The sequence below is a fragment of the Acipenser ruthenus genome, chromosome 7 (genome assembly GCF_902713425.1).
Source record: "Acipenser ruthenus chromosome 7, fAciRut3.2 maternal haplotype, whole genome shotgun sequence".
In the NCBI taxonomy this organism is placed as follows: domain Eukaryota; kingdom Metazoa; phylum Chordata; class Actinopteri; order Acipenseriformes; family Acipenseridae; genus Acipenser; species Acipenser ruthenus.
Genome location: NC_081195.1, coordinates 15,604,585 through 15,626,326, shown reverse-complemented (window position 1 = coordinate 15,626,326; position 21,742 = coordinate 15,604,585). Strand labels below are relative to the sequence as shown.

At 38.3% G+C, this 21,742-nt stretch overlaps 1 protein-coding gene across 1 annotated transcript in view; it reads left to right on the top strand.

The window, feature by feature from the left end:
* LOC117415686 (protocadherin-15-like) overlaps positions 1-21,742 on the top strand; it is a 217,910-nt gene that overhangs the window by 46,471 nt on the left and 149,697 nt on the right. The gene's annotated exons all lie outside the window — the stretch shown is intronic.

Here is a 21,742-nt window from a genome sequence, read left to right as displayed (position 1 = left end):
TAATGTCGCTTCCATAAAATGTATAAATCTGTTTATAAAACACATTTTTTTGTATGCACTAATTGTAATACTAGTGTGTCAAAAAATCACGCTGGGAGGATGGGGGGAGGATGGGGGGAGGATGGGGGGGGGAGGTAACAGCAGCAGGATTAAAAAAAAGGTTGGCTGTAATTAGGCAATTAAAATAGACTGCACTACCTTCAGTTTGTGGACTGACGGTATAATCTATGCATTGCATAACCAGAAAGAAAAGTGACCACACTGTGCAATATAATGCAGTGTATTTCATAGTAAAAGGTTATAATTATACATATTTTTGTGACTTAATCATAAACTATGAAAGTATTATAATTATAAATAAGACAGGGGGAAGTGCTAATTGTTTTTCTCAGTATAAGGTGATCCTAGTAGAATGTTAGACTGATTTATAAACCTTCTTAAGACCCAAGAAAAACAGTACTAAACTTTCAGAACTGGGTTTTTTAAATGCACTGATGGCTGGGAGGGGCGTTCTTTTGAGAAATCTCATATGGTTCTACATGCTTAGAGGGAGAGCGCCAATACAGATGGTGCCGAGTATAGACCCTCAGCAGGGGAGCCCATTATGAAATAGATACTTTGACTTTGTGGATTGAAATCTGTGATTCACTAAAAAGCATTTACAGCTTGTATCAACCAAACCTGTAATTGTGGTTGAATATCTGTGATGTATTTGACAGGTAGGGGTAGTGGTTAGTGGTTTTCCCTGAGCAAATAAACATTCTAATTTGCATCTATGTTGAGTAAGTGGTTCTCATGGGCTTTACTTGTCTATAAACTTTGCTAGTTATGTTTTATGTTACACCTGTATTCTGAAAAGCTTACGATTAACAGATGCATAAGCTGTGCTTAAATCCCTGCAGATGTTTGTTATAGGTTTAAGAAGTTGAATTTGTTTTTGCAGAACACAGATTTGTGTTTTGTTTCCTTTTTTAAATACATTATTCGTTTGGGGGTATAGCAATTCAGATTTCAGAAAAGCAACATATACATGAAGCATATATTTTACTGTATTTCCACAATATCCCTGTGGATTAACCGGTGCCCCATTGTTTTATTAGGCTGTTTTGGAGCATTTAATGAGATGAAGGTTCCAATGAATGAAGATACTCTGTACAACCCCCTGGCTTCCCATTCCATTGCGGACAGAATACATTATCTCATCACCAGTGTCAAAATGCCAGATGGAGACCTGTTATGGCTCCGGTATATATTACCATCTAAATAAATGTATGGATTTAGAGTTATTTATAGTCCTCTTTGGAGAGACATTTGTGTTTAGAGTTACAGATGTGCCTTATTAAAAGATTTGCCTCTCAGCCTCTCATATCTCATTTGTCTTGAACATACTGAGAGTTAAAGACCAACTCCTAGATCTTGCTATAGCTTAAAATTCTATATCCACAGTTCAGAGAAACAAACAAAGCAATGCACTTAATATATTTATTGAATTAAATTGCACCTAAAAGAGAGAAAGGATAGTGGAAATAAAAAGGATTTGCATGTGATTAGATGGGTACATCTTAACTGTATTTACACTTTCCACAGTCTGTTTATCAGTGCAGTTGTTGCTGGGTTTTGTTTTTTCTGGTATTGTTTTGTAGGTCGATATAAATTCAGTATTTAATCAAAATCCATTTGCAAAAAAAGTGCTATTTTCCTTAATAAACACTTCTTGACTTCTCCTAATAAGCTTGTGGATGCACACTGTTTCCTCTCGTGCTAATCCATGGCGTAATCCTGTCATTTAATTGGGATAGTGGTCTCTGCTGACTATGGTCTTACTTTTCTTTATTCTGCTGCCTCAGCTTTAAGACAGAACGAAGCAGGCACCTCAGATAGTTAGGCAACCCGTCCCACATCCCAGAAAAATGATTCTGCTATTTATCCTGGTATTTGTTTTAATATTTTTACTGAATTCTAAAAGGCCAATTAGTCTTTCAGTATGAACCAGATTTGTGTGCTTACTAACATTCTCTTTTATATATGTGTGTTTAATTGTGGCTGCAATTCAAGAGGCGCTATAAAAAAATCACCTCACCTTATGAGATTTTGTGTTTACCCCCTCCCTCCTTCCCTCTCAATACATGTATAACCCTCTAGATCCCCAGATTGTTATCTATCCTTTTCTAGTTGTTCTTAATACGTTTGGTTTGTCCCTGTGGGTATTTCTGTATAAGACATATTCAGGACTTGTAGGTTTTGTAGTTTGAGTGCTGTGTTAATTAACAGCCTCAGTAATTTTGAAACACTAGGACTAAGAAAAATAAAGAAAATTGCCTCTATTATAATAAATACTTATTCTCATATCAGCTTTAAACCCTCTTTAGAAAGATATGGCAAGTTCTCACTCGAGTGTGAAAAAGATATCTTGTTAATTAGGAATAAATGTGGAGTGCTGGGGTGTTGTGCAAGCTGTAAAAAGAAAAACGTTTGTTCATTACACAATTAAAATATGGAAACACATTTGATATTGTTATCATTATTCTTATTAAATAGTAAATACAAAGAAATGCTAATCAACATAATATACTCGCACTGTTTCTTAGAGACATCAAAATGGGTTATTTTTGTAAAGTTCTGATGCCACCTTTGAATGTAAACATCAATGTCTCTTTCCTACTTTCACCTGAAGAAGAGACCTTTGAGGTCTTGAAAGCTTGGTGTCAGTGGTCTTCCGCTACGAGGCTTATCACAAGTGCAACCTGTTTCCTCAAGTTTTTTGATTAACTTGTGAACAGCAACTCTTGAACACGGCCCATTGTGGATGTTATGCACTCTATGGTATTCCCTGAGAGCTGCCTAGGCATTGCTTCCTTTGCTGTGACAGGACTATTTATACCCACAATACTGTAGTATGGAAAGCCCCACTTATGAACACTCAGTAAAATACACGCCCGCCCCCCCCCCCCCCCCATATATATATGCACAATATATATATATTGTATATACACTGCTGTGCAAAAGTCTTAGACATGTTTCATTTTTCTACTCTGATGCATTATGAGCATTGACAATTTACTCAAAGCCTCCACTAATGTTTTATACTATTATAACAACCTTGACTTGCATAAAGAAGGAAACACATTGAGTGAAATAGCTTGCATCACTTGATATTCAAAATGTGGTATCCGAAGCATAATCAACAAGTACAGAGAAACATCATCTGTAATTGACAAACCCAGGACTGGAAGACCCAAAAAGCTGTCTAACAAGGATGAGCAATACTTGAAGATAATATCCTCAAGGAATAGAAAAAAGACAAGTGTTGAATTGACAATATAACTGGCAGAAGGCACAGATGTCGTTGTCCATCCATCAACAGTCCAAAGCACCATTGTTCCATAGTCCAGTTTCTGTGTTCTTGTGCCTATTTTAGCTTTTTAGTCTTGTTCCCCTTTCTTAACAGAGGTATTCTTACTGCAACACATCCTTTAAGTCCTGGTTTCAAGAGTGACCTTCGTACTGTTGATTTGATGGACAATGACACCTGTGCCTTCTGCCAGTTCTGTTCTCAATTCAATGCTTGTCTTAGTGAGAACCCTGGGCCTGTAAATCCTTTACAAGTGATGGGATATTTGGTGTTATAGTGGTAACAGCAAGTGCACATCCAATCTGTTGTGAGCTTTTGTTTTGATGGTTCACAAGTGCACTGAATGCAGTTTCCGATAGATATGTGGTTGGAAAGGGGACAATGATACTGGTGTTTGCATGCAAAGTTAATTTAGGTGCAACATTTGGTCCTTTTAACAAGCCAAAATTTTTGGTATCCATGCTCCTGAAAGTACCGTTTACAGAGTGAATTTTCTTGGAGGTCTGGGTGTTCATCTTCACAATTCAGGTATTCAGCTAACTCTATTTTTGCAAGAAAGGGGTCTAAAACCCATGCATCTCTGGAAGAAAACTTTTAACATCTGAAAATCGTGATTTGAGCTCCTCTTTTAAGTGCTTTCATGTGGTTCATAAACTAACACTTTTCCACATGAAAGCCACCGAACCTCAGTATGAAGCAAGAGAGGTTGGTGAGCTTCATCTTCACACAAATCAGCAAATAGTTGTTTTATTAGTTGGTCAACCTTTTATGTAATTTACAATTTTAACAACTGTCATAAGTGTTGCATTGAGGTCTTCAGACAGTTTTTTACCTGCCAGAGCTTGTTGATGAATCATGCAATGAAATATTGCGCAGTTCAGAGCTTTTTCTTTCAAGCGATTATTGAAGCCTTGATGTTTACCCATCATAGAAGCTGCCCCGTCAGAACAAGATGCAACAAGGTTTTCATATGGCAGGCTGTAAAGTAACAATCCACTTCTCGTAAAATATCTTCATCTTTAGTTGTCGTGGACAGGTTTGTAGACATTAAGACATCTTGCTTGAGTTCAGTTTCATCAATGTAACACACATAAACAAGTAGCACTGCATCATCTGCGACTGTGGTTGACTCATCCAGCTGGATAGCAAAATGACTCATTTTTGTAAATTTTTCAGTTACTGTATTTTCACAACTTGCTGCCATTTTGTTTATTGTGTCCTTCACTGTATTGTTTGACATTGGCACAGCCTTTAACTTGTCTGCAATTTGGGGTCCGGATATTGTCTCAACCATTTCAATACAAGCTGGTTTGATAAGCTCCTCACTGATAGTGTGCGTTTTTTTTTGCTTTTGCAATTAAAAGTGAACAGCAAAAAGAAGCTTTGCTGACCTTCTGTGCACTCACTTTAGCAAACTCATCCCGTATATACTAATTGAATTATTTCTTTCTTAAAAAGTACTCACTGTCTTTATTTGTAGTTTCAGGGTGTTTTGTTTCCTAGTGTCTTTTTAATTTGCTCAGCTTCATACTGTCATTTGCAAGCATTTCACAGATTACACACTGGGGCTGTGTTTTGTCAGTAAGCCCTTCCATAAATCCAAATATTAGATAGCTGTCAAGGTATGAGCGTGTCTTCTTTTTTTCTGTTTTAAGCAAAGGTTCGGTTGCAGGACGCTTTTAAGTCATTTTCAATTTTCGATTCCAGATGCACCTGATTTTCACAAAATGTCAGAAAAGTTACCTTACCGTTTCGCGGTTGAATTCAAATTCTTGTGATATCACCCGTGAACAGAAGGACCAAGGGGAAATGCGGATAACCTTTATTGCAACGTAGCTTATGCTAACAAAGTTGTACAAATGTATTATTAACAGACAGCTGACCTATTTTGTGAAACTCCAAACTAAATTACTTAAATATTACCTAAGCTTCACAGACCCCCTGTAATGTTTAGCGGCCCCCTGAGGGGGCACGCACCCCAGGTTGGGAATCTCTGCCCTACCATATCTGAGATCTGGTCCGTTGATGTGGTAAACTAATTTTCTGATGACTCTGTGCGTGTGTGTGTCTCTATATATACTTGTAAAAGTTGAATGGCTTCCCGCAATATATCTCTTCTAAACGACCACAGGTAGATTCTATACGGTGCAGAACTAATTTATTTTAACATAATGTTTAGGGACGTTGCGATACCTGCACGTGGGTGTCTTAATAGTAGTATCTACAACGAATCGACAGTAACAATCCAAAGCAAATTTGCTTTTGTTACAGACTTTCCAACAAGTCTGGAATAACCTATTTATGCTGTTACAGTACTTAATTAACCCCTTGTAAAAAAATAACACAAAACTGCTTAACACAAAAAAGAACAGTCCTATAGGTACCACAGTAGCAGGCACAGTTTACACTGCCTCAGAGTTCCTGATCGCATCATAAATTCCAGATTTTCTACATCCATTGATGTAAATCTCCGGTCTGCTTTTAATTTTTTCAAGCAAATTGACTTCATCACAGCGCCTTTGTCAAATTCTCATATTCACTTTGACATCCGACACATTCTTTCCCTTGCCCAACGCTTCTTTAACCTATGCTGAATATCAGTCTGTCAGAGGCCAGGATCACTCACTGTATGCTTCACTCTGATTGGTGGAAGAACTACTTGTGATCCAATCAAAACCACCAATAAAGCCAAAATAAATTCCTCGCCAAAATTGCCCATTATACGGTGTGTGTGTGTGTGTATATATATTATATATTATATATATATATATATATATATATATATACACACAGTCACCTCCAAAATTATTGGCACTCTTGATAAAGATGAGCAAAAAAGGGTGTATAAAATAAACAACACAGGTAATGAGCTATATTTTATGCTCAAATATATGGGAAAACCATATTCTTTTATTCTAATACAATTGCTCAGAGAAAGTTTTTTGTTAACAAGTAATATAAAATTTTAGGTGTCAGAATTATTGGCACCCCTAAAGATTCTTATAAATAAAATCAAACAAAGTTAAATCTACATTAACATTCTGCTTCTTTAAGTTCATCTCAGTCTTAAGGAACTGTATTGTGGCCTTCCATAGCTTCCTGTTTCACTGGGGTATAAAAACGCATATGAAATCCATTTGTCATCCATCACCATGGGGAAAGCCAAAGAACTCACAAATGCAAAGAACTCACAAATGAAAAGAGACAAATGGTTGTTGACCTTCATAAATCAGGCAATGGGGACAAAACTATAGCTAAAAAACAAAATATACCACTTACCACTATTAGGGCAATAATTAAGAAGTTCAAAATCATTGGAGAATTACATAACTTGGTTGCAAGCGCCTGGTGTTTGCTAAACGGCATTGGCACTTTGATTGGAACTGGGTGCTATGGTCAGATGACTCAAAAATAGAGCTCTTTGGCCACGCACACCAGCGGTGGGTTTGGCGTCGAAAGAAGGATGCGTGTGCAGAAAAGAACCTCATACCTACTGTAAAAATGGTGGTGGATCTTTGATGTTATGAGGCTGTTTTGCTTCCACTGGTCCTGGGGCCCTTGTTAAGGTCAACGGCATCATGAACTCTACCCAGTACCAGGACATTTTAGCCAAAAACCTGGTTGCCTCTGCCAGGAGGCTGAATCTTGGCCGCAAGTGGATCTTCCAGCAAGACAATGACAAATCTTGGGCAGGGAGAGCACTGCTTCCATACTTCACGTGTAGAATATTGAACTGTTTTGCTCCTATTAATATATGGAGATATACATGTGTATAAGCCATACAAATAAGCAAAGAGTACAATAACCATAAGAAACCCTTGAGAGATACATAATGAAAAAAGTTTGAATATAGAGTGCCTGGTCTGGAACAACAGGTGTGAATAAGAAGGGAACCTGTAATAATGTAATAATTGGAACAGTTCTTATTTTAGACACATATATAAGAAATAATGTTGATAAAATAAGCTAAACATTTATTTAAAAGATAAAACTCAATTGCAGCAAACAAGTAAAGGGTACCTGTGGCCTTACACATCTTATTTTGCAAACGGATGCACTTCTGTTTCAAAACCTCAGTCTCATTCGCTCTTAAGCGCCTGCAATAGGACAGTGAGACGAGTTGATTCTGGACCAAACCATTCAATATATGAAAAGGGGGAATGAGGCAGTGTTGCACATAGGATTAATAATAATGACGCAGTTTTAATCATGTGTGTATTATATATATATATATATATATATATATATATATATATATATATATATATATATATAAATTAACCATAACTCTCCATTCCCACCCCACACAAGCAGCCAAAGGAGCCAGACAACACAAGCAACCGCAGACTGCCGTCATCAGGTAAGACATAGAACATGCAACTATTTCCAGATGACAGCAATGGATATACATGTACACTTCAACACATACACACACACTTCAGGCTGCAGAACTGTATCAACTATACAAAAATAGAAGTATATTTGCAGCCCATGCCTGATATAAGAGATGGCTGCCAAGTGTACTTTGAAGGTCGTCAACCGCAGGCACGACTGTGAGGGACCAGTGATAATCCAGGATGCTCACCACTGAGCAGGACAGGGGGTCTAGCTCTGTACCCTGACATCAAATGATAAATCTCTTTAATTTGAAGGCGTAGCACTGGTGGGTGCCTGAACGACATGCAGATAATATTATTTTTCCCCTTTAATCTTACACGCTGGAAGCAAGAATCGGTGTGCCATGTGCCAGGGGAGATTGATGGGTTGTTTGATGTGCATCTGTGATCAAGATGGCTTTGAGTGGCATGGGTGGTGACGTCAGCGTCCAGGAAGCAGCACACAAACAACCAGGGATACAGGGTTGAAACGGCTACAGCCATAAGTGTATTAAATAATAAATAAAAAAAACAGTTTTACAAAACACAAACAAAAGGGCACGCGGGCCAAAACAAAAAGTTCACAAAAACTAAATACAAAATGAACAAACGAGTACCTTTGTAACCACTTCACAAACTTAGTAGCAATCATCTGTTTGGCCCAGAGTGGGTCCTTTTATACTGTCGCTGGAGCCTTAACTACCCATCAATCAAGCAATTATCTCATTAAGACTCCAGCCACATTCTTCCCAAGGTTTTTATGGATGGGGAATTAACCCCATCCTTGCCACCATACCTAATTCTAAATAATAATACATAATGCAAATAAATACACAAAACTGTAATAACAACAATAATAATAAATGCATAAATATATAAAAGGGCGGGCACCCCGTCACAGCATCATATACCACTCCTAGAACTACGGTTACATGTGAGTAACCCCCATTTCTAGGGACGTGGATAAGGTACACTAGCTACACTTATGGCAGACTCCTAGCAGTTCTCTGGGAGGATGGGTAAATGTGCACACCCCCTATTTAGGAAAAAGAGACTGCAGAACCAAGACTGAAAGACAAGCATCCCAGTGTAACGCAAGGTCGATATGGTAATGGAAGGTACAGGTGTGTACTGACTTCCAGGTAGCAGCCCTTCAAATTTCTGGATAGGAATGTCCCTGGAAGCAGCCACTGAAGCAACTGTATATCTGATGGAATGACCCTTTTGTTATCTGAATGCTTTGAAATGCTAGAAGATGGTAATAGTGCATTGAGGCATATCAGTTAACTTTCATACTTGCATTGCATGCAAATATAGTTCTATTTTTGTAAAGTTGATATTGTTCTGCAGCCTGAAGTGGGTGTGTGTACATGTATATCCATTGCTACAGCACCAGTGGACCATGATGATATATCTATCATGTGTCACCTGGAAAGAGTTGCATGTTCTATGTCTTACCTGATGACGACAGTCTGCGGTTGCTTGTGTTATCTGGTTCCTTTGGCTGCTAGTGTGGGGGGTGGGAATGGCGAGTTAGGGTTAAAAACCCAAACGCCACATTTCCTTGCTTTTGTGGTGATGAGTTCAACCATAACTGCTGCATTAATGTAGTTTTTTGCTATGAATTTCCTTACTATGAAGTTCATTATAAACTACATCACTTCTGTGGAGGTGTTCCATACATGACTTCTGCATTTTACCACATTTTATTAGACATGTTAATACAAAGAGTGCAAACTCAGTAATTCTAGCAAAATAGTATAACAATGTTGATTGTTTGTATCTACATAGTTTTTTAAATCTATGATGTATAATTGTAAGATAAAAAAGTGTCTCTTAAGGTGGAATCACACTAGACTACATAAGTAAGTTAATGTAATGTAGTAGCTCTATATGTCCTTTTAACCAGGTTTTAATTGACAAGACATAAGGTTAATTTCACAAGGTCTCAAAATGCCTCATTTTTTTTTTTTTTATAAATTTAGTCGTTGCCAATTAGTTTTTATTATTTTCTCCCCAATTTGAAATGCCCAATTATTTTTTAGGCTCAGCTCACCGCTACCACCCCTGCGCTGACTCGGGAGGGGCGAAGATGAACACACACTGTCCTCCGAAGCGTGTGCCGTCAGCCGCCCACTTCTTTACACACCGTGCAGCCGCCTCAGAGCTACAGCGTCGGAGGACAATGCAGCTCTGGGCAGCTTACAGGCAAGCCCGCAGGCACCCGGCCAGACTACAGGGGTCGCTGGTGCGCGGTGAGCCGAGGACACCCTGGCCGACCTAACCCTCCCTCCCCCCGGGCGACGCTCGGCCAATTGAGCGCCGCCCCCTGGAAGCTCCCGTCCATAGTCGGCTGTGGAATAGCCTGGACTCGAACTCACGACGTCCAGGCTATAGAGCGCATCCTGCACTCTAGCGAGTGCTTTTTACTGGATGCGCCACTCGGGAGCCCCACTAAATGCCTCATGTTTTGTCCATAAAAACTGTTTCATTATTATCTATTATGAAACATTTATATGCAATCTTCAGTAACAGTAAAAAAAAAAAAAAAAAATCATGAACATGAAACATAAATTGAAATAATTGTGTTTATCAATTGAGAGCAAGGATTCTATTAAATGAAATGTTAAGTGGGAGTTTGATTGAAGTTCCAATGGAATTTTACTATATTGTGCTGTTAAAAGGCAGTTACAGTGATTTTCAGTCTAGTTTAAAACTGCAGTTACAATGTCATATTACAGTCTAGTGTTGATCTGTAGTTACAATGCAATTATATTACAGGCTACTGTTAAACTGCAGTTGCAATGTGTTTTTTACTGTTTTTTTGGTGTTAAACTGTAGTTACAAAGTGATTCTATTAAAATGTAATCTTAAACTGCACTTAAAATGCTATTCTGCATCTCAGTTGAATGAACATGTCACAAAAGTATATTAAAAGAGGGCAATTAGCATTTATTTTTCTTATAAAAGACACACACTGCTGAGGTACCAGTGTTGCTAACGGAAAAAAAACAAATTATATTCTTTAACACTTTTTCTAATATGAGACGATTTTTAAATGTAAAGGATTTAATTGATGAAAAGAATGAAAAAACACAGGCTTACAAGTAAAGATAGACAATCAGACGTTTTTTTTTTTTTTTTTAAAACGATCTTCATTGAACAGAAACGAAAGCTTCACGCAGATTGTTTTAAATTCGCTGGATTAACAGAGCGCTAGTATTCAAGCAGGCTATAAATTGTGTTACAAACTGTGTCACATCACATCGAAGACATTTTATCTGTGTAACATAAATGGAATTGGAAATACCGACCCCATATTATCAGTAAGAGCTCCTCGATGAGCAATCCCAAGTGAAATAAAGGCAATCCAGGATTCATTTAATATATATATATATATATATATATATATATATATATATATATATATATATATATATATATATACATACATATATATATATATGTTGGTCTAGTGATGATCTGGTCTTCTTGCTACATGTTCGACCCACTGCCATTTCAGTTTTTTCACTCTTATAATAACAACATTGCATACTTTTGTTTGCGCTCTTATCCATTCCTTCCTTTTTCTGTCTCTTCTTGTTATTCCCAGCATGCATCTTTACATACTCTGTTGAGTCGTTTGTAATTTTTGAGTCAATTTTGCATTGACTTAGCAGCACGCATTGGTCGAAGACTTTCCTTTTGAGGCATAAGGGTAGTTTCCCTTTCAGAACCATTCTTTATCTTCCAAAGGCCCTCCAGCCCATTTTTGCTCTTCTGTTGATTTCGCACGTTTGGTTCTCCATTGCCGAAACTAACTGTCCTAAGTATATGTAGTTATTGACTTCTTCAAGCTTGATCCCATTGACTTCAATTGCCTGTGGAGTAACTTGAGTCTTCTTCAGGTTCCTTTTCAAACCCGCTTTGATGCTAACCTCGTGTAGTTCTTGTATTCTTGTTTGTAATTCTTCTGGGCATGTTGTAAATATGAGGATGTCGTCAGCAAATCGTAGGTAATTCAAGTAAGCTCCATTGATCTTCAGCCCCTTATTTTCCCAATCCAGTGTTTTGAAAATGACTTTTAGGGTGGTCGTGAAGAGCTTTGGGGAAATTGTATCTCCTTGACACTCTTCCCCTGCTGGTGCAGGCTTGGGCTGTGGATGTTCGGGCTCCTCCCTCCTGGGCGTTGAGGACAACTGGGTCTAGTCTACTGCCCAGAACCATTCTGCGGCATCCCCAACCAGGCCCTGGTTCCAGGCCTCTTCGTATTGGGGATCACCGTAGGGGCAGTCCTCCCTGTCATGCCCGAACTCGCCACAGGTGCCGCACATGGGGGTCCCTTCAGCCCTCCATTGTTCCTGCTCAGCTGCCCAGTCCAGGGGTCCAAATGGACTTGGAACCCGGGAACACCACCTCTTGCCCAGCTGTTGTTGCTACTGCTGCTTCTGCTGGTGTTGGTGCAGCAGGTTTCTCTGCTGCTGCTTCTTGCAGCTTTTTCTTCCCATCCTCTCTTCCTTACTCTAAAAAGAAAAACAGTAATCCAATATATATATATATATATATATATATATATATATATATATATATATATATATATATATATATATATATATATAATTTAAGGCACCTGCAGTACGTTTTCTGGCCTGAGTCTAGGAGGCCCTGGTGATCCCACGATGAGCACCACGTGTGATAGGGTAGCCGATGTGGTGACATCAGGCCAGAAGCAGCAACAAACACAAACAGGTAACTGCACGCTTGTGGCGCCATTTATTTATTTAAAGAACAAAAATAAAATAAATATTTAAACAAAAAACAAATCTCAAACACAATAAGAAAATAAGTAATCCAGGTAAGGCTGGGCAAATCGGCTTCACTGTTCCTAGATTTATTTTTAGTTTGATTTCTCTCTTGTCTCCTCCGCTCTCGTTCTTCACTTCTGAACACCCACCCCGAGTGCAGAGAGCTGTAGGCTTTTATGCAGGTGACCATCTCTCGATTAGCAACAAATGAATCACTTAATTCGGGAGATGGCCACCTTTTACACAAGGTTTTTAATTATACACTGGCAGAGGATGAGCTGCCTAATCTCGCCTCTGCCAGAAACAAAACAATAACAAAACCCATGGCTTTCGCCGTCATTATATACAAATACAAACACAAAATAATACAAACACAAAATAATAAACTGCACTGGGGCGGTGGGGTACCCCATTCTAAAGTTAATAAACAAATACCTTTGTTTTTAATAAACAAAACTAAACTAAACAAATACATTTATGGCAGGGCTTTGCCCTGCACTCTTTTCATGTGCAGGGCTCCTCGCCCTGTCACAGGGGGAAAAAAATTGAACTTTTACTAAAAAAATGGGTGAACAGATCTCAGAAACCGCATAAGGTGGCGTCATGAAACTCCCCATGCTTTCATAACATTGCAAGTCAATGGAACATGCAAATCTGTGGGCAATTCCGACAAACCATGCCAAAATTATTAAGTTAGTGGTTTAAATTGAGCACCCAACTCAACCCCAACTATACATACACATACTAAATATAAATAAACTAACACAGACTATTTGATGTTTGATTTTCACAACATTGGCCCCTTTATTAAATATTTACAGTGGCAGTATTTTGATCCACTAATTAGATTTATTAAAATCACCATACTCTGTACAGTACACATTTTCCTCAGGTGTGCCATTATGGAATGCATTTTCAGAAATTAATTAACAAGTAATTGTTTCGCAAGTAGTGATATCTGAATAAAACATGAATATTCATTTCTGTTGGAGAGAGCTTAAACGGAACTAACAACATGAGCCTTTGCATTTGGATGCTGAGAAATAACATACATACAATACCAATATATAATTCCTGAAGATTTTAACATGTATTTCATCTTCCGTGGACAGAAAAAGACTATATAGTATGAGAATAAAAACAAACAGAAAACTACTTCAGCCCATATTGTATGCTCCGCTGCTGTATAATCTCCAGCATGAGAAAGTAAAGGGAACAGCTTGGCAGTTCCTTCCCTGCCCCTCTCATTGAGAAATAATAATTATTTATTTTTACAAATGTATTGGGATTATACATGCAGATTTTACAGGAAAAAAGTCATATACATATTTATTTTATACTCTACCGCAATGTAATTGTGCCCAGTAATACAGAAAGCAAAGATTGCATTTGGCAAAGATATGAGAAGCATATTCTTAACTAGTATTGTGCGAGAAAATGAAAATAGAACAATTACGGTATGAAACCTTTACTGACATGGGAAAGACTGGTGATTTCTGTCTTTGGAACCAGAGAACATTAGAGGTATTTTACAATGTAGAGATTTCCATTCCAACTCAAAACTCTGTAAAGGAAGACCTCTGTAAGAGCTGACCTTTTTAAATTAGTTACTTGAATAAGATATTGGTTTAAAAAAAAAAATCTTGTAAAATGTTTAACCAGAACTCATAATCATATCAGCAGAATGCATTTGAAAAGCAGTATGTGCTGGGTAGGCTACAATAAAAAATAAATACAGAAAAAAGAAACTATATCCTATGTTTCCATTGCTTTTATACAGGTTGCATATCTTAACACCACCAATTGAGGTGGTGTTCATTTACTTCATTGCGTTTAAATAGCCATATAAGTCAAATAGAGAACAACTGTTAAAAATAGTATTTCCACGTAAAAATGTGTTACACCCAACTTACTTTAATGTAAACCACTCGCCAAGTTTTTAAAATACATTTCTATGTGAGCATAATTTCTTTTACAATATGTCCACTGGGATGCTTTTTTTTATTTTTGTTAACAAAAAACCATCATGTCTAAACATATTAAGTAGGTTTGTTTCCTTTTCACAGCTGGAATGGTAATGTCGTTAATCTTTTCAAATAATTAGCTTCTTTTGTCTTTGTCTGGTGGTTTTAGCTTCAGTGAGCTGTGGGGTTTCAATTTATTGGCTCAATTGGGAATTCTGTCTGTGGAAAGTTTTGGGAGCAAATGTGTTATAAACTTTATTTACAGACTGTGGGGTCATTCCTGTGAAGTTGTACTGTGTTGTGGACCCGGTTGGTCCACAGGGTATATGAAGACAGACAGCTGTGGTTGTTGTTGTTTATTACAAACAGTTGCTGAGTGACAGCATTTTTCTGAAATTGTTCATTGCAATACAGTCTCTTTTTCTTTCCACATTTTACATATCTGTGTGAGACATGACCCATTATGGTCTGTTCATTAGTTTAGAGATAAGCTGGAGTAATAGCCACCCTATTTTGCGCACTGGAGTGACAGAAAGAAAGATTTGCATTGTATTAACGATAGCACAGCCATAGAACAGCCGAGCCCTTGATTTGCATAAAAAGAGGCAAGAGGGCACAAATGTTTTCAATTTAATTCAGAACACATTATGTTGATTTAAGTAGTTTCTAGGTTATTTTCATCATGACTGGGGAACTGCACATTTTTCAAGAAAAGCAATTGTTCCACTGTTTGTTCAATAATAGAGGTTGCAAGCCGCTTTGTATTCTTCAGCTTGTGTGTGAGATTAGTTTCCATACATGGTAAAACTACCTGGGAATAAAGAAAGAGACTTTTGAAAAATGAAAGTGTTTAAACATTACAACTTGAAAATGTATCACAAAAGGTAATGAAAGCAGCGAGCATAGGTAATGTTAGGTCAAGCTTTAAAGCTATAGATTCTGTGTTCATCTCAACATAATTCATTTTTAGCATTGATTGCACTATGGTTGTTACACACTCACATTATTTATGACTCACCCCTGTTTTGACAGACTAAAGCCCGTAATACACTGCCCGATGCGACCATCACACCTCAATGGAGGAGGTCGCGTTGCAAAAACATCTTTGCGAGCAGGCATCGCATTCTGCTTGATTTGAAATCGGAGGAAGGGACGCACAATGTGTGATTTTTCTGATGTTTGACCTGCTCTGGATGCATAAAGTACAGGCTGTGTGGTCCAGTGGTTAAAGAAACAGGCTTGTAACCAGGAGGTCCCCAGTTGAAATCCCAGCTCTACCACTGACTCATTGTGTGACCCTGAGCAAGTCACTTAACCTCCTTGTGTTCCGTCTTTCAGGTGAGACATTGTTGTAAGTGACTCTGCAGCTGATGCATAGTTCACACACCCTAGTCTTATATCTTGTAGCTATATAAAAATAAAGTAGAGGAGTAGTAGTTAGGGCTTTGGACTCTTGACCAGAGGGTTGTGAGTTCAATCCCAGGTGGAGGACACTGCTGCTGTACCCTTGAGCAAGGTACTTTACCTAGATTGCGCCAGTAAAAACCCAACTGTATAAATGGGTAATTGTATGTAAAAATAAAAATGTGATATCTTGTAACAATTGTAAGTCGTCATGGATAAGGGCGTCTGCTAAGAAATAAATAACATTCTCCCAGCTTGACCTGGGAAATGGCCTTTACGCACCTCATCCTCTCCTCCTGCTTTTGCACATTGTTGACTACCAGATTCCTCCGTTGAGCTGGGGCTGCCTTGTGCCATGTAGGAGGAGCTGAACTGAGACCAAGACCCCCTCTTCCATGCTGAACTTGCCCCATGATATCACCGAATCGAAGGGCAGCCTTTGCACCTTCCATGGCTTTCTTTGCCACCCACTATCTTCCAGTTTTCAACACAGGGGCTGCCTCCCTTGCGCATTTGTTGTGTGACTCTACTAATGTCATTTCCAGTCGGACCTTGGCACACTTAAACTCCTTGGTTAGAGCGGAGATTGGTAGCTGCAGTATTCCTTTACCATAAAGTTCCACTCTGCTGAGGCAGCGTGGAACTCCTAATCATTTCCTGATGTATGAACTGATTAAAGCTTCCAGCTTCTCTACTGTTGTCAAAGAAACCTCGTACACAGTCAGTGGCCACAGCAACCTCGGCAGCAGACCAAACTGAAAGCACCAGAGTTTTAGTTTGCTTGGTAAAGCGCTGCTGTCTACGCTCTTCAAGCCTTCCACTGCTTGTTGTCTAACTTCTCCCACAAAAACTGTGTCCTTTAAATCCCCGTCGTACCATCTCCCAAGACTTTTCACTGGCTTCTCAGACACTGTTGGTATTGCCTCACCATTAATGTAGAACATTTTATCTAATACTTTACCTTTAATTATAGAGATGCTCCTTGATTTAGTGGGCTTGAATTGCATTCATGCCCATTCAGTGTTATTGGTTAATTTGCCAAATAACTGATTAGTGCAGGCTACTGTTGTAGTTGTGGTTGTCATGTCATGTCATCCATGTATGCTCAAATTGGTGGTAGTCGCATTCCAGAAGCCAAGCGCTCTCCTCCCACTACCTATTTTGATGCCCTAATGATTACTTCCATTGACTGATTACTTCCATTGACATGGTAAAAGCCAGTGGAGAAATGGTGCATCCTGCCATTATTTCAACTTCTAGGCATTGCCATGTAGTGCTGAATTCTGAAGTTGAAAAACTAAATTGCAAATCTCCAAAGCAGGCTTTCACTAAATTTGTTATTGTCATCAGTACACTGAAAAAATCAAATGCCGTCCAAAGAAGTTCATGTGGCACTGAACCATATGCATTAGCCAAATCCAGGAATTTCACATGGAGCTCCTTCCTTTCCTTTTTAGCTGATTTGAATTTGTTGCCAGATCACACTGATGTGTTCTCAGCATCCTGGGAAACCGGGAATGCCTGCTTTTTGTACTGAAGTGTCAATGAAGCAGTTCTTTAATAGGTAAGTTGACAATCTCTGAGCAATAATGCTGAAGAAAATATTGCCTTCTACGTTTAATAGGGAAATAGGGACGAAACTGACTGATGCTTGTAGAATCTTTTTCTTTAGGTATAAAGACTCCACCTGCTCGGTGCCATGCTCTTGGTACAACCTGTTTTTCCCATGCCACTTTCATCAATTTCCACAGGATTCGTAGAACTCCTGAAGCACTCTTGTACACTCTGTACTGAAGCCCTTGCTTTTTTCACAGCTTGCTCTACTTCTTTCCTCTTAGGTGCACAGTCCTCCATTTGGTGTTCTGGTGGATTGATAGGTGGGATGTCTGAAGGAATTGACATAGACTCCTGCCTTTTTGAAGCTGTATATGTTTCCTCCAAATTTCTCTCCAGTTCAAACTTAGATGTTTTTAGTGTACCATTCTTCTCACTGGTGAATAACTTCTTTACAAATTTGAATGGGTCTTTATAAAAGTTAGTTCTCGCACGCTCCTTCTTTTTGTAGTATTTCCGTAGGTGCTTAGCTCTGCACAGTGTTGCAAGCTTGTCTTTTACAGACGTGCTCAAATTTGTTGGTACCCCTCCACAAAAAACGAAGAATGCACAATTTTCTCTGAAATAACTTGAAAATGACAAAAGTAATTGGCATCCACCATTGTTTATTTCATATTTAATAGAAATCAGACTTTGCTTTTGATTTTTTATTCAACATAATATTGTAAATAATAAAACAAACGAAAATGGCATGGACAAAAATGATGGGACCGCTAACCTAATATTTTGTTGCACAACCTTTAGAGGCAATCACTGCAATCAAACGTTTTCTGTAGCTCTCAATGAGACTTCTGCACCTGTTAACAGGTAGTTTGGCCCACTCTTCCTGAGCAAACTGCTCCAGCTGTCTCAGGTTTGATGGGTGCCTTCTCCAGACTGCAAGTTTCAGCTCTTTCCATAGATGTTCGATAGGATTCAGATCAGGACTCATAGAAGGCCACTTCAGAATAGTCCGATGTTTTGTTCTTATCCATTCTGGGGTGCTTTTAGCTGCGTGTTTTGGGTCATTATCCTGTTGGAGGACCCATGACCTACGACTAAGACAGAGCTTTCTGACACTGGGCAGTACGTTTCGCTCCAGAATGCCTTGAGTCTTGAGATTTCATTGTGCCCTGCACAGATTCAAGGCACCCTGTGCCAAGCGCAACAAAGCAGCCCCAAAACATAACCGAGCCTCCTCCATGTTTCACTGTAGGTATGGTGTTCTTTTCTTTGGAAGCTTCATTTTTTCGTCTGTGAACATAGAGTTGATGTGACTTGCCAAAAAGCTCCAGTTTTGACTCATCTGTCCAAAGGACATTCTTCCAGAAGCATTGTGGCTTGTCAATATGCATTTTAGCAAATTCCAGTCTGGCTTTTTTATGTTTTTCTGTCAAAAGTGGAGTCCTCCTGGGTCTTCTTCCATGGAGCCCACTTTCGCTCAAAAAGCGACGGATGGTGCGATCAGAAACTGATGTACCTTCACCTTGGAGTTCAGCTTGTATCTCTTTGGCAGTTATCCTTGGTTCTTTTTCTACCATTCGCACTATCCTTTTGTTCAATCTGGGGTCGATTTTCCTCTTGCGACCGCGCCCAGGGAGGTTGGCTACAGTTCCATGGACCTTAAACTTCTTAATAATATTTGCAACTGTTGTCACAGGAACATCAAGCTGCTTGGAGATGGTCTTGTAGCCTTTACCTTTACCATGCTTGTCTATTATTTTCTTTCTGATCTCCTCAGACAACTCTGTCCTTTGCTTTCTCTGGTCCATGTTCAGTGTGGTGCACACAATGATACCAAACAGCACAGTGACTACTTTTCTCCATTTAAATAGGCTGAATGACTGATTACAAGATTGGAGACACATGTGATACTAATTAAAGAAACTAATTAGTTAAAAAATGTCACTATAATCCAATTATTTATTATCTTTTCTAAGGGGTACCAACAAATGTGTCCAGGCCATTTTAGAATATCTTTGTAGAATAAGCAATAATTCATCTCTTTTCACAGCTTCTTTGCTTTATTCTATGACATACCAAAGGCATACAAGTATACATGATAAAATAGTTTTTAATTTCATCACTTTTCAGGAGGAATGAAGCATTATTTCAATGAGCTGTAAGGGTACCAACAAATTTGAGCACGTCTGTATGACCCTTTTGTAACAGATTGAGTCCCTCCTTCTGACTTTGTTCTGCTCTCCTCCATTGCTTCCTCAGCTGTCTCCTTTCTCTAACTAAGCGTTCAATCTCCTGCTGCCGTCTAGACTTTACAGGAATAGTTTGTACTTTTTCCTTCCTTTTTTTCAACTCCAAACCTCTCGCTTCCATATGCGTAGATGATGCCCCCAAATTTATCCAGCTTCTTTTCAACAGTTCACTTGCAAATGAAAATGCACAAAAAAAACTAAAGATCACAGATTTAAAGAAATATGCATCACAGTATCTAAAACTGTTTAATGATTAACTTTTACATTACCGTAGCTTGTCTCGTTTGCTGTGTGACTGCACAATAAAGACTGATTTGGCATGTCAATAAAAAGCTGTAAGATAGTATAAATGAGCTCATCTTGCTCTGGTTGTAGATGCTGTGATAGGAGGAGATCTTAAACATGACACAGAAGAGATAGAAGTGTTGTAAACCACCATAGTCAGTTACCCCAGACGTGCTGCTGAAGTGGTTGTGAGAGGTAATCAGGTTTTAAGAGATTGTTGATACCCATCGGGATGTGAGTCAAGTGCGGCACAGACTTGGGACACATCTTTGTAATGGTGATGTCGTATCTCTGAATATGTGTTGCTCTAAATTCCTCTAGTTTTCAGTACAAGTAGGTTTACAACAACAAATTACATTCGCAAAACACTTTTCAAACAGTGCAGCATCACACATTGCTTTACACTAACCATACATAGAAATAAATAAATAAATACATAAATAAGTAAATAAATAAATAACCTACAATTAACATTACAGAATGCAATAGGATTAATGTAATAAGCAGTATTAAAATAAAAATAAAAAAAATAAATAAATAAAAAACCTTCTATGGCCTCAAGGAAAGCTTTTAGCCGAACATTAAGCTTTACCAGAAATGTATTTATGCAAACTTTTTTCAAAGAGCATTCAAACAAAATTGTAATGCTTTTCACGTTTAGCCAGTATTGTGTTTCAGAGTAAATGTTTTTGTGTGGAAGCAACCACCAGTTTATAACGAGGTATCCATGGGTTTTGTTAAAATTTTAAAGGGTCTTTAAATCACATATGGGGGAAAAAAGTTGAGAGTATAATTGTATACTGTTATATAGTTTAATTAAATGCTAATCATTCAGTAAAAAAGCTTGAAGTTGCAGTTTACTAACCATCAAATATACTTTACAGAACTGCTGTTTTAGGATAATTATCTTTAACACAGAATATATTGTTATTGTATAAGCAGTTTTACAGTATGAAACACAGTAACACTGCTTGCAGATACCGTACAAGTGTGTTGAATTTGAAGTTGTTTATAAGATTAGAGGTTTTAGGTTATTAAAGAATCCTGCATTGTTTCTTTTTCTCATTTGTATCTTTTGACAGGTTTCCTGTAATTTGCCCCTAGTAATACAGCACCATGTATTAATCAGATTTATATTGTGTAATTTGCCCTTCAGCTAAAAGATGTCTTGTTACAGAGAGTCATTGTCTAGAACAAAACAGATCTTGTCATTTAAATGTGTACAGATTAATTAATCATCTTATGCTCACCGCAATGAAAATTGTATTGAGATGGGGGGTGGGGGGGTTGGGGTACATTACATTTATTTCAACCTCTATTTCAAGGGTTAAATGTTGAAACAGGAATTACATTGATTTGTCATTACTCGATATTGAGCTATAAGACAACCAGTAGTTTAAAAGCTGACGTTGAATTGTTTTCTATCCTGTTAGTATAGAAACATATAGGTATAACTTAAAAGTAAATGGAACAAACACACTCCTGACCACAAACAAATCAAAAAAACTCCCATTGTGGAGCACAAGACACAGGGTGCATTTATTAAACATCAGCAGTAAAAGGTAGAGGCACCGACAAGCCTCGATCAATAAACACTTCCATATCCCACTTCTGAGTGGGATATGGATTACGGAGCTCCAGTCTTAAAACTCATCATCGTTGATCCTTTGCTGTGTAATTTACCCTCTTCTAACTCCACCACTTACTGACCAATGCCACCACCCAACTTCCAATGGAATTCAGTCCTAAA